This window comes from Schistocerca serialis, chromosome 9 (genome assembly GCF_023864345.2).
Source record: "Schistocerca serialis cubense isolate TAMUIC-IGC-003099 chromosome 9, iqSchSeri2.2, whole genome shotgun sequence".
Lineage (NCBI taxonomy): Eukaryota > Metazoa > Arthropoda > Insecta > Orthoptera > Acrididae > Schistocerca > Schistocerca serialis.
In genome coordinates, this window is record NC_064646.1 from 197,615,813 (window position 1) to 197,636,448 (window position 20,636).

The 20,636-nt window shown below is 42.1% G+C and overlaps 1 non-coding gene across 1 annotated transcript; it reads right to left on the reverse strand.

Annotated features, from left to right (window-relative positions):
- Window positions 1-20,207: 20,207 nt before the first annotated feature.
- On the reverse strand, window positions 20,208-20,282 carry Trnac-gca (transfer RNA cysteine (anticodon GCA)). The gene has a single exon. It is a non-coding gene; the product is annotated as a tRNA-Cys (tRNA).
- Window positions 20,283-20,636: the final 354 nt, after the last annotated feature.

Consider the following 20,636-nt stretch of genomic DNA (forward strand, 5'->3'; position numbering starts at 1 on the left):
ACCATTCTGCGTATTATAAATGATTTTCTGTAGACTAAAATTAATTCAATTACATTAACAAAGACGTTTTTTACTATACCTGTAACTAGTACTTTACCACTGTAACATCTTTGAAAATATTGTTTACGTTACCTACGTGAAACTGGACCAGTTTTGTATATGATTATCGCGTGTGCTGCCATCAAACAGAGAACGATGTGACGTAAAGTGTTTTCCAATGAAGTGAACGGCACTCATAGCGGATATTCGCATACGTGCTCATTTTAAAATTCTTTTAATAAGTTTAAAAATTTGAACAAATACTGAACTAAATCTTTCTGTGTATTCTACGTTACTGGCCATTAAAACTGCTGCTCCAAAAAGAAACGGAGATGATTGACGGGTATTCATTGGACAAACATATTATATTAGAATTGACATGTGTTTACATTTCCACGCAATTTGGGTGCATATATCCTGAGAAATCAGTACCCAGAACAACCACCTCTGGCCGTAATAACGGCCTTGGTACGCCTGGACATTACGTCAAACACAGCTTGGATGGCGTTTACAGGTACAGCTGCCCACCATTGACCAGACGTTTTCAATTGGTGACAGATCTCGAGAATGTGCTGGCCAGGGCAGCAGTTGAACATTTTCTGTATCCAGAAAGGCCCGTACAGGACATGCAACATGCGGTCGTGCATTATCCTGCTGAACTGTAGGGTTTCGAAGGGATCGAAAGAAGGGTATAGCCACGGGTCGTAACACATCTGAAATGTATCGTCGACTGTTCAAAGTGCCGTCAGTGCGAACAAGAGGTGACCGAGACATCTACACAATGGCACCCCATACCATCACGTCGGGTGGTACACCAGTATGGCGATGACGAATACACGCTTCCAATGTGTGTTCACCGCGATGTCGCCAAACACGGATGCTACCATCATGATGCTGTAAACAGAACCTGGATTCATCCGAAAAAATGACGTTTTGCGATTCGTGCACCCAGGTTCGTCGTTGAGTACACCATCGCAGGGGCTCCTGTCTGTGATGCAGCGTAAGGGGTAACCGCAGGCATGGTCTCCGAGCTGATAGTCCAAGCTGCTGCAAACGTCGTCGAACTGTTCCCGCAGATGGTTGTTGTCTTGCAAACGTCCTCATTTGTTGACACAGGGATCGAGACCTGGCTGCACGATCCGTTACAGCCATGCGGTTAAGATGCCTGACATCTCGACGGCTAGTGATACGAGGCCGTTGGGATCCAGCACGGCGTTCCGTATTACCCTCCTGAACCCACCTAATCCATATTCTGCTAACAGTCATTGGATCTCGACCAACGCGAGCAGCAATGTCGCGATACGATAAACCGCAATCGCGATAGGCTACAATCCGACCATTATCAAAGTCGGAAACGTGATGGTAGGCATTCCTCCTCCTTACACGAGGCATCACAACAACGTTTCACCAGGCAACGCCGGTCAACTGCTGTTCGTATATGAGAAATCGGTTGGAAACTTTCCTCATGTCAGCACGTTGTAGGTGTCGCCACCGGCGCCAACCTTGTGTGAATGCTCTGAGAAACTGATCGTTTGCATATCGCAGCATATTCTTCCTGTCGGATAAATTTCGCGTCTGTAGCACGTCATTTTCGTGGTGTAGGAATTTTAATGGCGAGTAGTGTATATTCTAGTGGATAGCGCAAGCGAACAAGTAAACTATTCAAAACGAGGCCTCTATATAAAAAAAGGAAGCATAAAAACCGTACTACGAACTAGCTGGTTGCTGTTTCAAATATAAACCTAATACTAACAGAGGTGTGCACATTCATTTCATCCATTCATATGTGATGTGTTATCATTCTGCTACTTCACTCCTAGTGTGAGTTCAACACGTAGGCCTACACATCGAACACATGAAGCACACTGCTCTGGCTTCTGCTGGCGGGCGAACACTCAGCAGCGTGTTCGTCTTGCATGCTATCTCTACCGTAACGGCTTTTGGTGCGTTTTTACTTCGGGAACACTCCCTGAATTATGGTATTTCTTCATAGTCGATTTCGCTAGTCCCATGGACGAGTGGCATTCAGTAGGTAAGGCAATGTGTTTTTTCCCCGAAAGCATGATAGTTCTATTCGGGATTCCAATACGCTATATTATTCCCCACTCTCTTCGCTACAAAGCCATATCATAATCTCCGTTCAAAGCGACGGCCTTAATCCACCTTACGGGAACGACTTGTATACCCGTACGGTGACACTCGAATGGTCAACATTTTACAGCCTCAATAAACTGCGCGTTACTCATATACTGCTTCCCGCGAAGAGCATCCCTCATTGGGAAGTCAGAGGGTGTGTCAGAGGGTGTGTCATCTGGGCGGCAGAGTTGATCAGGATGACTAGTCCAGTGAAGTTTCGTGAGCTCCTCTCGGGTGTGCATACGTGTTTAAGGCCTAGCTTTGTCATGAAGAAAAAGTCCGTTTGCAATTTTGTGGTGACGAATATGCTGAAGTCGATTCTTCAGTTTCATGAGGGTAGCACAATACACATCCGAGTTGATCGTTGCCCCATGAGGAAGGACATCAAACAGTATAATCCCTCCGTAGTCCCAGAAGGCCGTCGCCAGGACTTTACCGACTTGAACCTCTTCTTCTGACGAGAGGTGATGTGGTGCCACTCGATGCATTACCGTTTTATTTCCGGTTCGAAGTGATGAACCCATATTTCATCGCCTGTGAGGACTTCTACCAACACGCAAGCAACTCCGCACAGATAACTGTTCGTTGCTCTTTCTGATCTTCCGTTAGACGAAGAGGAAATCAGCGGGCACGCACCTCTGAGTACCCGAACTGGAGGACAAGTGTGTCAGCACTACCATCAAAGACGTTAATTTGCGCAGCGAGGTGTCTGGTTGTAATCCGTCGGTGACCTCGAATGAGAGTGCTCTGCACGCTCCAACACCGCACGAGTCATAGCTACATACGGCCGGCCGGAACGCGGGAGATCGGTCAGGCGTGTGCGATGTTTCCACCAAAAGAAACTGAATAAAAGCTCTCCACTTGGAACTCACTTCCGTTACAAAAGCCATTTAGAAGGATACGTATATAACGCCGCCGCCTTTTGTGACATCATGAAACTATAGGAACTGAAGAGGGATATTTCACGATGTCCTACACCATATTTTGAATTTTTTAAACCGAATTTCACGGGGAAAGAAAATGTGTTGCATTACTTACTGAACTACCCTAGTAGTATTTGATGATGTAGCTCTGGTAGCAGAGGTGTACAAATTCACCTTCCAGCCTGCTTACCCCTATCTCCACTGTAACCAACAAAGCAGCTCACCCTGCCGCAATTGAGACACGAGAGAAAATGTGTTCTGTAGCACAGTGGTTAAAGCGGGAGGCCCTGTGTTTCCCGAAGCCTGGCAGTCTTCACGGAACCCGCTCGGCCTGATGCGCCTGGCAACAGGTTGCGCTATCAATCCAACGTGGCCACAGAACAACCAGGTACATGCCTGCGTCGGCAGGTTCATAGCCGTTCAGTTATCATAACGATGGCAGCAGCGAAATGAACAAACCAAACTTAGAGGCGAATGAGGAGAAATTAAGAATTGGGGAGTGTATAACATTCATAAAACAGAGCTCAAATCCGGCAGGGGAAAAGTTTTCGTTAGTTTATAAGGCAGCTTAAAAAAAATGGTAGCTGTCTCGCAATACAAAGTATTTAAAAAGTTACTAAACACTCATTCGAGAACCTCGAGTATGCTATGACATGTTTGTAAATTTGACCAGCAGTTTCTTCACTCCGTAAATATTTTGAAAAAGGAGAAAGACTAGCGTTTTCAGACGTATGCTGAGGAAACCATTTAGCAGTGTACAGGCTTCCCAAATTTAAGACAAACGTTGACTGAAATAGGCAAAAATATAGCTCAGAGGGCATGAAAAGCTACATTCTGGTGGTAGGCAGCGTAGTGCGAAGAAAGCTTAGCATGAAAGAAAAATTTCTTCTGTCAGATATGTAGTTTTAACGTTAAGATTATACGAAAAACGAACTTCACTTTTACTAAAATGCGTGTGGGGAATTTGTAATGATATATTTTGGTCACTTATAATGAATTCAGCGAATCTGCAATCACATCCAGGAGAAACAAATTGAAATACCTGTAACTGGGGTCATGTTTGTCTGAAATACACTAAGTTTACTGAACTAGGTTTCCAAAACTTACTTTAGTTTCCACTGCAATATAACAGACGTCTTCTTGTTCTTAGGTGCAAAGGGTCTCGACTTTCAGAGATGATTCTGCTTACTACAGAATACATGCATTAGAGGTGACCTGATAGTGATTCGAAGTGAGAAGAGCTAGAATTAGTCGGAAGACAGCGATGTTTTAGAGAAAGCCGTTCAAATCGAAACAAATAATTAAGATCGAAATACGCCTAAAAAGACAAAAAGCGGACAAATAAAATTCATCATTTACTGTCTACAGTGACCCAGAATGAATATATATTTCATTGAGCCTCATGTTTTGATACTCGGGTAAAAAAAAGGCTTTTCATAAATTTGCGAACCCTAGTGATAACACAACAGTGAAAGCGTAGAGAACAAACTGCTACGTAGCGCAAGACAGCGGGAAGACTTCAGGCAAGAAAGACTCCCTTAGCCTGCCTGTGCTGGGCACAGCTTGGCTTGGATGGGAGTAAAGCAGGCTGACCTTTCTGCTGGTAACGTGTTGCACTCTCCTGGCTGGTCAACAGGTAAGCGTGGGCAGGTTAAAAGCGGAATGTGTACACCTCTGGCGGGAAGACACAAGCATTTTTAAGCCTTGACCAAGCTTGCAGATAGAGGCACACAGAAGAGATGATACTAATCTTAAGGAAACAGAGATGACTGCGCCAAGTTTTGATCACTTCCCCTCTTTGTACTCGTTCGGATCGAGCGCTCTGGGACGAATAGGCGCATCAGAAAAAAATCGTGCTAGTTACTCATTGCCCATATCCGTGTTTACACGCATAAAGTTAAATCAGTAAAATGTCGGCAGGGAAGATAACAGTGAAATTGCACGGCGAATATTTGACGAGGCATCGCCCTTCTGTGCGGGCCGTTCCGATTTTGCCAAATAGCCGCTGCTGGGCGTCGGCAGCCTGAGCGAGGCGGTCACGTTAAAACTCGACGGAGAATACGAAGAGAACGTCAGGCCCAAACCTTATGCAGTTACCGACTTTACCAGCGAACTTGAAAGATACAAATTCTTCAGGCCTTCCTGAGGGAAGAACGTGTCTATAAGTCCAACTGGGATGGCAGTTTGGAGGAGATGTTACATGAAGTATTCTGTAACTAACAGACAAACGTAGGACAATGTTTCTGCCTTTCTGCAAGACGAATCTAATACGGTCAATGTTAGAAGACATGTTGTACAGCAGTCTCCAAAACTGACGAGCGTCTGCTTTTCGACACTGTGTCCACGCTCTACTGAGGTCAACGTCACTGCGGCAAACAGTGTTTCCATATGCACGTAAACTCTTGGTGCGTGGCAACCCCCTTATGCAACTGCACGATTTCTCCAGCACTCAACAGAATCCTCTACGTCTTAAGTATTACAGTATGAACGCTGAAAATCGTCTGCAATAAAGGCATTTTTACCGTATTCGTGGTGTCTATAAATTCTTTTCCATCACTAGCACAAAATAACAGCCTATAGCTATTCCCACCGAATTTAGAGCTGTGGTTTCGAAAGACAGTCGGAGCACTAGTAACCCAGAAGGTAGGATCGAACCGATGCAATTTTACACAAAGCATTTCCACATCTACATCTGCATGTGCATAGATACTGCTGAAGCCGCCGTACGGCGCCTGTCGCAGGGTACCCTGTACAACTACTAGTCATTTCCTTTCCTGCTCCAACAGCAAATAGAGCGAGGGGAAAATGACTGTCTATACGCCTCCGTATGAGCCCTAGTTTCTCGTATCATATCTTTGTGGTTGTTCCGCTCAATGTATGCTGCCGACAATAGAATCGTTTGGCAGTCAATTACAGGCGCCAAGTCTCTAAATTTTCTCAGTAGTGTTTCTCAAGAAGAACGTCGCCTTCCCTCCAAAGATTCTCATTTGTGTTGTTCGAACCTACCGGCAACACATCTACCAGCCCACCTCTGAATTACTCCGATGTCTTTCTTCAATTGACATGGTATGGATCCCAAACATTAAACCAGCACTCAATAATGGGTTGCACCAGCGCTCTTACGTGGTCTCATTTGCAGGTGAACCACTCTTTCCTCAAATTCCCGCAGTAAGTAGAAATCGACCATTCGCCTCTCCTACCACGGCTCTTACACGCTCATTCCGTTTTATATCGCTTTGGAATGTTAACCCCCCCCCACGATATTTGACTGTATCAACCAGGACGCTAATGTTACTCTATCCCATCATCACAAGTTTCTTCTTTCTACTCACCATCATTAACTTACATTTTTCCACATTCAGAGCTAGTTGCTATTCATCACACCAACTGGAAATATTTTCTAAGTCGTCTTATATCTCCCTATTGCCACTCAACTTCGACACCTTACCGCACATTACAGCGTCATCAGCAAATAACCGGAGATTTTTGCCCGTACTGTCCGCCAAATCATTTATGTATGTAGACAGAATCAGCGATCCTGTCACACCTCCCTAGGACACACCTGACGATACCCTTGTCTCCGATGAACACTGCCGTCGGGGATAACTTACTGGGTTCTATTACTTTAGATCTGTGCGAGCCACTCACTTATCCGTGAACTTATTTCATATGCTCGTACCTTCGTTAACAGCCTGCAATGGATCACTGTTTAAAGGGCTTTTCAAATATCTACAAAAAAGGATTATGCCTGTTGCTCTTCATCCACAGTTAGCACGAGCGATGCTTTCAGAAGCCATGCTATTCCTGGACATAAGCTTCTCAATCTCACGAAAGTTTATTATATTTCTGTAAATAAAATTTCGATTGATGCGGACAGTTACTCATTCGGGGAAATCTTAAAGTAAAATAAAGCTAGTCACTGTCTATTATTCAGTTATTTCAGCAAGTCATATGTGCACAATCGGTGGAATAATCAATGAACAATAGGTAATAAAATAATCTCTGGTGGACATAGAGTGCTATAAGTGGGAATTTAAGTACCACAATGTGCATGAGGACAGTCTACGAGAATGCATGGAGGCGCAAGCAGTGAACGAATCCGAATCCCGTTAGGTTCTGTAACACGAAAAGTGTGTGCATCGCAGAGGTTGTTATTATTTCACAGATTATCATCTCCATCTGCATCTACTTGATTACCATACAATTCACACTTAAGTTACTGACGGAGCGTTTAAAGATTCGTTTTCAATTTCTCTACCATCCGAGTTTCGAATATTATATGGGAAAAACGAACACTTAAATCTCTCCGTGTGAACTCTGATCTCTCTTACTTTATTACAATGATGGTGGTGTCAACACAATATTTTCTCATTCAGGAAAGAATGTTTTAATGACTGCTATCCCAACTTGCGAATTCGTATACATGACACTCTTTCCCGCTTTTCGGGATAACACAGATTGAGCTGCCCTACTTTGAACTTTTCAATCGTCCGCCATCAACTCTGCCCTGTAAGGATCCCACACCTCCTAGCAATACCCCCCATGCATATGGAAAAGCGTAACTTAGACAGTCTCTTTAGTAGATTTGTTGCATTTCCTATGTTGGTTCTCCTTCTCCACAAAAATTTCAATGTGATCATTCAAATTTGAGTTGTTTGTAATTGCAAGCCCTAGATATATCTTGAACTATCAGCCTTTAAAACAATGTGATTTATTGTGTAGCCGAAATTTAGCGGATTCTTTTACACTCATGCGGATGAAGTCACACTTTTAAATACTGCTTGGATTTCATAACCAGTTTTCCCACCACATATATCTTGCTTGTTTTTGATCTTCTCATTAATTTACTGGACAGTAAACGATAGGATTTTCTGCAAACAATCTAAGTAGGCTATTCAGATTTCCTTCCACATCGTTTTCGTCGATCAGAAATGGCAGCGTTGCAACAGGCACGTAAATTAATAATGTTACAAGATCTGTTGATGATAGCGTAGATCTGTCGAAGTCGGTCATTCTAATAAAAAGAATTGCTACCAATCTTGGCTGACAGGGTTCTTCAAGCATATTATAACTTTCAGATCGACACAAAACTGATGCATGGTCATATGTATATGTATATATAGCTTCCTTTGGGAACAACAGGTATAGCCTTTTACACAACGATTTCCCGTCAGTTACTTATGAACTGAGATCTTTCTGACAGAAAATCACAAACCCAGTTGCACAACGAAATGCAGGTGTCTCACCCCTTGCATTATTCGCCCCGATGTACTGCCGGTTATCATTTGCTGACGACTCCCTTCTTCATGGGGTTGAATTCTGTGACTAAGAACGCTGGGAGCGTCTCCGTGTGCTAATCTGTGTAACACTACGGACCACCTGTAGATGGTGCCTTAACACAGCTGCCGCTGCAACTGCTGAGGGCAACCCCTGCGACCGCCGGCGTGTTTGCGCGGCCCTCTCCGCTTCACCTGCACACCGTTCCGTCGCTCCGCGCTTCCCGCCGCCTGTGATGTTGGAGGTTGTAGGTCTAAATCTACGTCTGAGTGATTACTCAGCAATTTACAGTTAAGCGCCTGGCAGAGGGTTCATCGACCATCAAGCTATTTCTCTGCCGTTCCACTCTCGAACAGCGTGCGGGAAAAACCAACACTTAATATTTCCGTACGAGGTCTGATGTCCCTTACTTTATTATGACAATCATTTCTCCCTACGTATGTGGGTGCCAATAAAACATTTTCACACTCGGAGGAGAAAGTTTTTGACTGAAATTTCATGAAAAGACTTTGCCACAACGGTAAACGGCCTTTGTTTTAATGATTGACACCGCAATTTACGTATCATTTCTGTGGCATATCTCCCCTATCTCGCGATAATACAGATCGAGCTGCTTGAAGTTTTTTCATGCTCTCCATCAGCCGCACACCGCGCAGAAATACTCCAGAAGGGGAAGGACAAGCGTATAGGAGGCAGTCTCTTTAGTAGATGTGTTGCCTTTTGTAGGTTTTCTGCTAATAAATCGCAGTCTTTGTTTCGTTTTCGCTAAAACGTTATCTATGTCATAGATCTGATTTAAGTTATTTGTAACTGTAATCCCCAGTTTTAGTCTAATTTGCGAGCTTTAGATTTGCGTGATTTATTGTGTATCAGAAATTAAGTAGATTCCTTCTGGTACTTATTTGGATGACTTCATACTGTTCATTATTTCGAATCAATTGCCATACATGTTGTCTAAATCACTTTGCAACTGATTTTAACCATATGATGACTTCACAAAACAGTAAATGACAGCATCATCTGCCAACAGTCTAAGAGGACTGCTGAGATTGTCCCCTAATTCGTTTATGTAGGTCAGGAACAGAAGATGGCCTATAACATTTCCTGAGGGAACACCAGATATTACGTTGGTTCTACTCGATTACTTTCCCTCAGTTACTACGAACTGCGACCTTTCTGAAGAACAATCCCAAATCCAGTGGCACAATTAAGACGATACTGCATAGGCACACAATCACTTTACAAGTCTAATGTGAGGAACGGTGTCAAAACCCTTCCGCAAATCTAAAAATATGGAATCAGTTTTATATATCTTGTCGATAAAACTCACTACTTCGTAGGAACTGAAAGGCAGCTGTGTTTCACAAGGACGATATTTTCAGAATTCTTGTTTGCTATTTGTTAATAAATCCTTTTCTTCAATGTAATCCATAATGTTAGAAAACTGTATGTGTTCCAGAACCCTTCTTTCTTTGTTTCTACTTTATTTGTTCCTTTTTGGTGTGACCTGTGCAGCATTCCAGTCTTTAGGTACTGATCTTCTGACGAGCGAGCGGGTGTGAATGATTGGTAAGTATAGAGCTACTGTGTCAGCATACTCTGAAGGGAACGTAGCTAGAACACAATCTGGACCAGAGTTATTGCATTTATTAAGTAATCTACTTCTAAAGTGTTCGTGTTCTCATTTACTGCTGATTCAAATTCTGGAATATTTACTTGATTTCTTTCGTGAAGGAATTTCGAAAAAACGTGTTTACTAACTCTGCTTTAGCGGCACTGTCATCATTAACATCACCACTGTTATTGCGCAGTGAAGGTATTGAATGGGTCTTTCCTCTGGAGTACTTTACATACGACCAGAATCTCTTTGGGTTAACTGCCTGATTTAGTGATGGAGTTTCGTTGTGGAAACTTTTAAAAGTTTTTCGCATTTAAGATCGCGCTAAATTTCAAGCTTTTGTAGAACTGAGCGAATCTCGAAGTTTCTGCGCTCTTTGAAACCTGGCAAGCTTTTTACGTTGTTTTTGCAACAGTGTTCTGACCTGTTTTGTGTATCATGGAAAATCAGTACCGTCTCTTTCTAATTGATTTGGTGTATATGTCTGAACTGCGATCGCTATTATTTCCTTGAATTCAAACCACATCAGGTCTGCACTTACACAGTGAGACTGGATAGAGTGAACACTGTCACCTAGGGAGGTGTCAAGCGAATTTCTATCTGCTTTTTAAACAGATGAACTTTGTGTTTAGTTTTGGTGCTTTTGGATGTTACGATATTCGGTATTCCTATAACGACGTTGTGGTAACTAATCCCTGCATCCGTCATTATGCGCCGTACTTACTCAGGTTCATTGATTGCTAAGAGGCCAAGAATGCCTCCACAGCCCTTTACATCTCGAGTGAGCCCCAGACTGAACGTCCGCCCCTGACACACACATTCCACAACAGAATGTGACGTCTTCTCTCACCAGGCTTCAGTATCGGTTCAACGTTATTCTCATTCCTTCATTTCCAAGTAAAGTGATTTTTTCAAGCCGCGCGGAGTGCCGCGTGGTTAGAGCCGCCATGTCACTAATTGCGCGGCCCCTCCCGCCGGAGGTTCGAGTCCTCCCCCGGGTATGGGTCTGTGTGTTGTTCTTAGCATAAGTTAGATTAAGTAGTGTGTAAGTCTAGGGACCGATGACCTCGGCAGTTTGGTCCCATAGGAATTAACAGAAATTTGAACATTTTTGAACATTTGATTTTTCCAGTATCCTCTTCCGACTACCGAAGGCGGCGTTTTATGTTACCGGGAAGTGAGTCTGCATTTGGCCATACTCTGTGGCATCGTCAGTGATAGGCTGTTGCTTCTTTTCTCTGGCTCTGGAATTCGGTGATGGTTCTCACCACTTTGGTGCCATTTCCAAACGGTGTAATGAAAAATCCAACGACCGCTTCTCATATCTGAAGGTTGGAACACTTACGTATAGACATTATGGAGATCGGCTTTCTGGTGAGGTTGCCGCCACCCGGTGAAGCAAATTGAAGGAACGAAGAGGGGCTGACTGGATCAACTCGTTGTTATGAATAGGTTTCAGCTCTCCCCAACTCGCGGAGACAGTTGGTAGGCCTACTTAATGGCAATTTAATCTCTGAATCCCAATCGTGCCCTCCGATATATTCACAGTAGGCTGTTTAGGTTTTTGTGTTGGTAACGCCATACAGCGCTCTGTATGAAAATCACTGACTGTACTGAGTGCAGTCTGTGGCTGGCCGTCATTGTTGGAATATTCGCTATTGTAGTGTTGGGCAGTTGGATGGGAAAAGAACGTAGCGTTGCACAGTTGGAGGTGAGCCGCCAGCAGTGGTGGATGTGAGGACAGAGAGCCAGAGTTTTCAGCGGACGATCTGGACGTGTGTCCGTCAGAAAAAGGAAATTTGTTTAATTGGATGTCACAAAAATATATATAATGACTTTTGAACGCTATTAAGGAAAATACATTGTTTGTTCTCTATCATAGTCTTTCATTTGCTAACTATGCCTATCATTACTTAGTGCATTCAGTAGTTAGAATCTTTTATTTTGTTGGTAGTATTGGCACTGGCTGTATTGCAGTAGTTCGAGTAAGGAAGATTTTTGTGATGTAAGTGATTCATTAAAGTTATAGGTTGTTGTTAGTCAGGGCCATTCTTTTGTAGGGATTATTGAAAGTCAGACTGCGTTGCACTGAAATATTGTGTGTCAGTTTAGTGATGATCAGAATAAGCAAAGAGAAAACTGTTTGAGTACGTTGAGTTTTACTCAGCTGTTTCTTTATCAAATAACGTGAGAGCTTTTCCAGCACTGTCATTCATAATTTTTCAAAGGGAAAGTTTCAGGTTTAGTCTGGAAGCCATGACTGGGCAACAAAGTTGCTAAGCATTATTCAGGAGGAGGTACTTTTACTTCCAATGAGAAGGCAACTAATGAAGCATCTCTAAAGAGGCGCGGATTACTATGCCATAAATATAAATCCCATATATAACTGTAGTTAATATGAGTAGCCATTTTAGATTCGCTTTATGAGCCAGAAATCAAGCGAGTGTAAGTGAAGTTCCACACCTGGCCAGGAGGAAGCGATATCCATTCAGGATTCAGCATATAATTGGCGCACTTAGGCCAAGTGATGCAATTACGAATACCAATCACCAGTGAAATTTCATTTTCACATTATGAACATTTGTTCTCTCTGTCAGAGAATGGCTCTCCATATGATCCCGATATTACGTATTGCACCTGCGCTTACACAACTATTCAGTCCTTTAATTAATAAAAACTGTCAGACGCAAATATCATTCAGGAGTTCGAATTTAGTTGTGTACTCGGTTGGAAGGGGGGGAGAAGGGGAAGGGAGACATTAAGAGCTCTTAATCTTTGACCGTGTGTCTAGTACCCATCCTACATACCTATTTCGATTTTAGCACTGTTTGATTTCTATTCAGTTTCAGTTTGATAGTCAACTTTAAGTCTTAGGGTCCACATCGTGATTAGATAGATTAGATTAGATTAGTACTTGTTCCATAGATCATGAATACGACACTTCGTAATGATGTGGAATGTGTCAGGGTATCAGTACAAGATATTACATTGTACAAAATATTACATGACACTTAATGTTTTTTTTGGGTGGGGGATAGGGAAACTACACACTTACTATATCCAAAAATTCATCTAATTAGTAGAAGGTGTTGCAATTTAGAAATTCTTTTAATTTCCTTTTAAATGCTATATGGCTATCTGTCAGACTTTTGATGCTATTAGGTAAGTGACAAAAGACTTTTGTGACAGCATAATTTACCCCCTTCTGAGCCAAAGTTAGATTTAACCTTGAGTAGTGAAGATCATCCTACACACACACACACATACAAACACACACTCACAATTGTTAAGGTTATGGGAGGATGTATGCATAATTTTTCAAAATGGTTCAAAATGACGAGGTGGAAAGAATACTGAATGATCCTGCGGTTTTGCAAACTGATGAGGAGACCACAGCAGATGAGGATGAATTTATACAAGGGTTCCACCTCGGAAGTTACATCAGAAAGTAGTTGTGAAGAATCAGATGAAGAGGCGTGTATTAGGCCTTCCGCTGACAAATATTTTTTTCGTAAAATGCACTGCTACAAGTGGTCAAAAGAAGCTCCTCCTACAACTCATACCTGTGCTCCCAATATAGTTAGCCTCCGTCCAGGTTCTAGACGTGAAGCAAAAACTGTTGATTCAACTGAAATATTATCTACTTGGGAATTGTTCATTACTGAAGGTTTATTACAACTAATACACACCAATACAAACGTCAAACATGTCCCACAAATACAGAGCTCCTCAACGAGTATTCATAAAGCTACTACATGTAATAGAACTGAGAGCATTTCTAGGTCTGCTTTATTTATCTGGAGTAATGAAATCTAATGAAAAATATGTTGCTGGACATTTTGCTAATGATAGAACTGGTCGTGATATGTTTCGAGCCACTATGAGCATTCATAGATTTTTATTTATTTTGTCTTGTTTGCCTTTCGATTGTGATACTACAAGAGATGCTAGGAAGTCTGATGACAGACTAGTAGCTATCAGAGATGTCTGGGAAATCTTTATAGATAAATGTCAAACGTATTATACTCCAGGAGCGAACGTGACAATCGATGAAATGTTAGTACTCTATCGTGGTAGGTGCCAATTTCGAATGTATATGCTTAACAAGCCAGCCAAATACGGCCTCAAAGTTTGTGCCTTTCTGATTCAGGAACGTTCTATTAATGCTATGCATTTGCCTACACAGGCAAAGGGACAAATGAAAGTATATTATCAATTCCAATACAGGATGTTTTCAAATAAGTAACGTCAATTGCGGGAAGCAATAGAAATGTGACAGTAGACAATTGGTTTATGTCACTTGAACTCTGTGATCAACTGGAAGCCAAAACGTTAACTGTCTTAGGCACTGTAAAGCTAAATAGACCGCAGATCCTAGAGGAATTAAAACCAAACAGAAAGCGCCCAGCAGAATCTGCATTATTTGGGCATAACGAAGGAAAGACAATTTATTCTTATGTTCCTCGGAAAGGTCGAGCTGCTGTGTTCCTTTTATCTATGCAGCACGATCAGAAAATTAATACTCAAAAGAGAAAACCTGAAATGATCATTGATTGCAATGCCACAAAAGTAGGAGTGGACGCACTGGACCAAATGTGCGCCAACTACTCAGTATCACGGCGAACACGCAGATGGCCAGTGTCTGTATTTTACACCATTTTAAACACAGTAGGAGTCAATGCGCTGTTTTGCTTCAGTGCACCAAACAACTTGATGAAGATGACGATTTAAAAAGATGAGAAGTGCCACAGAGGCTTGGACTGGATTTACTAAAACTACATATACAACGTCGAGATGTCATAACGCCTCTCTCGTGAACGTTTGTAACCTCTCCCTCACTCATCGACATTAATGACAGTGAAAAATTAAACCGCGTGTAAATAATGGAAATTTGGGAAGAGCCATCCTCACCGAAGTTAATTTGTCGGTAAAGAGGGAGGAAAGGGTTACATCTAAATGAAAGGAAAAATGCAAATGAAATTGGTGGAAATTAATTTTGAAAAAGGGTAAAGTTAATAAAGAAAGTAAATGTGCGGTCGTTACGTTAACAATTAATTGGCGATAATTAGATATTTGAGATTTGGGGAAAATTACGGTCGCCAGTCCCATGGACAACTACTATAATAACTGAAAATGAAAGATGAATGCACACATATTTAGCACTAAAAGCGTGGCAACTGAAGGTTGACACGTGTTGTGTGAAAACTGAATATTTGTCAGAAGTAATAAATTTCTTTACACTCTGACTTAATTTAGAAAAAGAATTAATAAAACTGGAAAATTGAAAGTTAATTTAGTGACTGAAATTAATAGTGAGCTTTGTTTCTGAGGCACTACGAAATTCAATAAAATAAGGCTACTCTTGGGCTACCTTAACAATCATTTCAAAAGCTACTTGAATCTACGCAATTTAGAAATAAGAGATTTAACTTTGTACTTGAATTAAATGATTCTGAACAATTAACAATAGTAAAATTTAGTACCTACCAAGCTGAGCTGCAGTCACAGGTAAGCTAAAATATGGCAACAAAACTCGCGCTCTTAATTAGTGCTTGTGTAATCTAAATATTGTAGCCAGCTATGAATACTTTAACTGAACATTGAAATTAAAGCAGTGAAATGGAATGATATTTCTTTAATGCTGGCGGTTGAATTTCAACGACACTCGGGTTCATTCCGGAAAAGGAAGCGACCCTGCTTGGTAATGCAGTTGGGACAATGAGCAACAAAGGTTCATGCTACGTTGCTGTAATTTTTGAGGTACATTGAACAGTTTGAAAAGCTGAGGTCTGCCATACAGTTCTAACATTTTACGTGCTTCCAGTCTTCCTTGTTGGTTGATTGAAGGTTTGGAGTCGTCGGTCGAGGAGGTGGCGACAGCCACTCATTGTCGGCCGTCGCTGTTGCAGAAGCTGGATGTTGGCGCGGTCACCAGGCGAACGGGCTCTTGATGTGCGCCAGCTAATACTTCCCGTCCGCGACACCGTCTCAGAAACTATCATAGCAAGTCGAGCGCAATTACATGCTGCCAAACCCCGAAAGCGCGGCAATTCGCGGGAGTGTGACACAACACACCTGCTCCACCGCCCTACTCCAGCCAGACTCTGTTCTGCCCGCGATCCACGCGGCAGAGTTAACACTACCAAAGATCCTAAACACTTTGGTTCTCCTCACGACCTATCGATGTAATCGTTGGATAGCATAGTTTTCCCTAGGCCACACCCAGCGTAAAATACAAATAATATTTACAAAACAAACCAACTATACATCGCCATAAAAGCATAAATATATGTATATATATATACAAATAGTAAAACAATTACAATATTTTTTTTGTCATCACTCTACTGACTGGTTTGATGCAGCCCGCCACAAATTCCTTTCCTGTGCTAACCTCTTCATCTCAGAGTAGCACTTGCAACCTACATCCTCAATTATTTGCTTCACGTATTCCAATCTCTGTCTTCCTCTACAGTTTTTGCCCTCTACAGCTCCCTCTAGTACCATGGAAGTCATTCCCTCATGTCTTATCAGATGTCCTATCGTCCTGTCCCTTCTCCTTATCAGTGTTTTCCACATATTTCTTTCCTCTCCGATTCTGCGTAGAACCTCCTCATTCCTTACCTTATCAGTCCACCTAATTTTCAACATTCGTCTATAGCACCACATCTCAAATGCTTCGATTCTCTTCTGTTCCGGTTTTCCCACAGTCCATGTTTCACTACCATACAATGCTGTGCTCCAGACGTACATCCTCAGAAATTTCTTCCTCAAATTAAGGCCGGTATTTGATATTAGTAGACTTCTCTTGGCCAGAAATGCCTTTTTTGCCATAGCGAGTCTGCTTTTGATGTCCTCCTTGCTCCGTCCGTCATTGGTTGTTTTACTGCCTAGGTAGCAGAATTCCTTAACTTTATTGAGTTCGTGACCATCAATCCTGATGTTAAGTTTCTCGCTGTTCTTATTTCTACTACTTCCCATTACCTTCGTCTTTCTCCGATTTACTCTCAAACCATACTGTGTACTCATTAGACTGTTCATTCCGTTCAGCAGATCATTTAATTCTTCTTCACTTTCACTCAGGATAGCAATGCCATCAACGAACCGTATCATTGATATCCTTTCACCCTGTATTTTAATTCCACACCTGAACCTTTCTTTTATTTCCATCATTGCTTCCTCGATTTACAGATTGAAGAGTAGGGGCGAAAGGCTACGGCCTTGTCTTACACCCTTCTTAATACGAGCACTTCGTTCTTGATCGTCCACTCTTATTATTCCCTCTAGGTAGTTGTGCATATTGTATATGACCCGTCTCTCCCTATAGCTTACCCCTACTTTTTTTCAGAATCTCGAACAGCTTGCACCATTTTATATTGCCAAACGCTTTTTCCAGGTCGACAAATCCTATGAAAGTGTCTCGATTTTTCTTTAGCCTTGCTTCCTTTATTAGCCGTAACGTCAGAATTGCCTCTCTCGTCCCTTTCCTTTTCCTAAAGCCAAACTGATCGTCACCTAGCGCATTCTCAATTTTCTTTTCCATTTTTCTGTATATTATTCTTGTAAGCAGCTTCGATGCATGAGCTGTTAAGCTGATTGTGCGATAATTCTCGCACTTGTCAGCTCTTGCCGTCTTCGGAATTGTGTGGATGATGCTTTTCCGAAAGTCAGATGGTATATCGCCAGACTCATATATTCTACACACCAACGTTTTGACATTCCTGTATGCTGAGTCTGTCCTTCCGACAATCATATCTTTTTCGATGTCTTCACATTTTTCCTGCAGCCATTTCGTCTTAGCTTCCCTGCACTTCCTCTTTATTTCATTCCACAGCGACTTGTATTTCTGTATTCCTGATTTTCCCGGAACATGTTTGTACTTCCTCCTTTCATCAATCAACTGAAGTATTTCTTCTGTTACCCATGGTTTCTTCGCAGCTACATTCTTTGTACCTGTGTTTTCCTTCCCAACTTCTGTGATGGCCCTTATTAGAGATGTCCACTCCTCTTCAACTGTACTGCATACTGCGCTATTTCTTATTGCTGTATCTATAGCGTTAGACACTTCAAACGTATCTCGTCATTCCTTAGTACTTCTGTATCCCACTTCTTTGCGTATTGATTCTTCCTGACTAATGTCGTGAACTTCAGCCTACTCTTCATCACTACTATATTGTGATGTGAGTCTGTATCTGCTCCTGGGTACGCCTTACAATCCAGTATCTGATTTCGAAATCTCTGTCTGACCATGATGTAATCTAATTGAAATCTTCCCGTATCTCCCGGCCTTTTCCAAGTATACCTTCTCCTCTTGTGATTCTTGAACAGGGTATTCGCTATTACTAGCTGAAACTTGTTACAGAACTCAATTAGTCTTTCTCCTCTTTCATTCCTTGTCCCAAGCCCATATTCTCCTGTAACCTTTTCTTCTACTCCTTCCCCTACAACTGCATTCCAGTCGCCCATGACTATTAGATTTTCGTCCCCTTTACATACTGAATTACCCTTTCAATATCCTCATACACTTTCTCTATCTGTTCATCTTCAGCTTGCGACGTCGGCATGTATACCTGAACTATCGTTGTCGGTGTTGGTCTGCTGTCGATTCTGATTAGAACAACCCGGTCACAGAACTGTTCACAGTAACACACCCTCTGCCCTACCTTCCTTTTCATTACGAATCCTACACCTATTATAGCATTTTCTGCTGCTGTTGATATTACCCGATACTCATCTGACCAGAAATCCTTGTCTTCCTTCCACTTCACTTCACTGACCCCTACTATATCTAGATTGAGCCTTCGCATTTCCCTTTTCAGATTTTCTAGTTTCCCTACCACGTTCAAGCTTCTGACATTCCACGCCCCGACTCGTAGAACGTTATCCTTTCGATGATTATTCAATCTTTTTCTCATCGTAACCTCACCCTTGGCTGTCCCCTCCCGGAGATCCGAATGGGGGACTATTCCGGAATCTTTTGCCAGTGGAGAGATTATCATGACACTTCTTCAATTACAGGCCACATGTCCTGTGGATACACGTTACGTGTCTTTAATGCAGTGGTTTCCATTGCCTTCTGCATCCTCATGTCGTGGATCATTGCTGATTCTTCCGCCTTTAGGGGCAATTTCCCACCCCTAGGACAAGAGACTGCCCTGAACCTCTATCCGCTCCTCCGCCCTCTTTGACAAGGCCGTTGGCAGAATGAGCCTGACTTCTTATGCCGGAAGTCTTCGGCCGCCAATGCTGATTATTTATGAAAATTATCACAATATATAAAGACACAGAAATGTCATATCTTCAGGTAACAAGATAAGGAAAAATAAGGAAAAGAATTAATAGATGGAAACAGGAGGATATGCATTTCCGGCGTTACACGTTGTTGTTATGCTTGGTGGTACTCCTCTTGTCTCAACATCTTCAGAGCCAGTACCCACGAGGAAAGCCAGATGCTGGTTGTGTGCAAGAAATGCGGACAAGAAGATCAAAATAGTGTTTAAAAAATTCTCAAAACATGTTTTTCCTGATCGGAGATTTTCGGTGTGATAAAATTGTTTGTTATTGTATGTCAAATGTGCTAAAATGTTTGTAATATTCACCGATAAAAGTGCAATTCAGAATAAAATTTCTTTAAATTACAGTTTCGTTTAACTTGTTGGGGTACTCCGTGACCCCACCAGAGTATTAGCGTATGAGCATTTCAATAGCGTAGTTAAGGGTTAATTGTGGATTGCAGTGGACAGTGGATGTATGGTTATTGTCGTTCTAAATCGTTCCCCACGGAAACAGCGAAACATTTACTGTTTCTTATCACTCACACTCGATGTTTATTTGATCCAGTTGAGTCACCCTTAATCGGAACGTAGATTTCTTGATAGCTGCCAGTATTTCCACCCTCAATATTAATAATCTTGGTCTCGCCACGTTTCGCGTAGGTTTCTCATCGCCTACAACAATCGTATATGTCATAATGATTTCTGTTCCACCCACTGCCAAACCTGTCTAATTAGGAGCAACCCAAAAAATGGGCCGATTGCTTCAACTCAAATGTCTCACTCACCACATAGAACAGCACACGCTATCAACTGAATAAATCACGGATTTACAACACTATGGTGCTGTATAATAGTCTGAATGATTCCAGAATGAGATTTTCACTCTGCAGCGGAGTGTGCGCTGCGCTGATATGAAACTTCCTGGCAGATTAAAACTGTTTGCCGGACCGAGACTCGAACTCGGGACCTTTGCCTTTGCCGGGCAAGTGCTCTACCAACTGAGCTACCCAAGCACGGCTCACGCCCCGTCCTCACAGCTTTACTTCGGCCAGTACCTCGTCTCCTACCTTCCAAATTTTGCAGAAGCTCTCCTGGGAACCTTAATAGTCTGAATGTTCGTTAGCTATGTAAACATGCCACGCCTAAATGTACCATGTCAGTTTGGATAACGGTGCATTCCTGTAGAGAAGTTTACATGTATTTTTGGCCAGTACGAGCTATCATCAAACACAGAGTTGGCACTGGGCAATATAGGCTTCCTCTAACCAGCCATGAATTTTTCTTTTTCGCAATCGTAATTACTTTGTATCTAATTTGAGGTTGTTGAGGGTCCTTGTTTCGTTCCATATTTTCTTATGATCGAAGTGC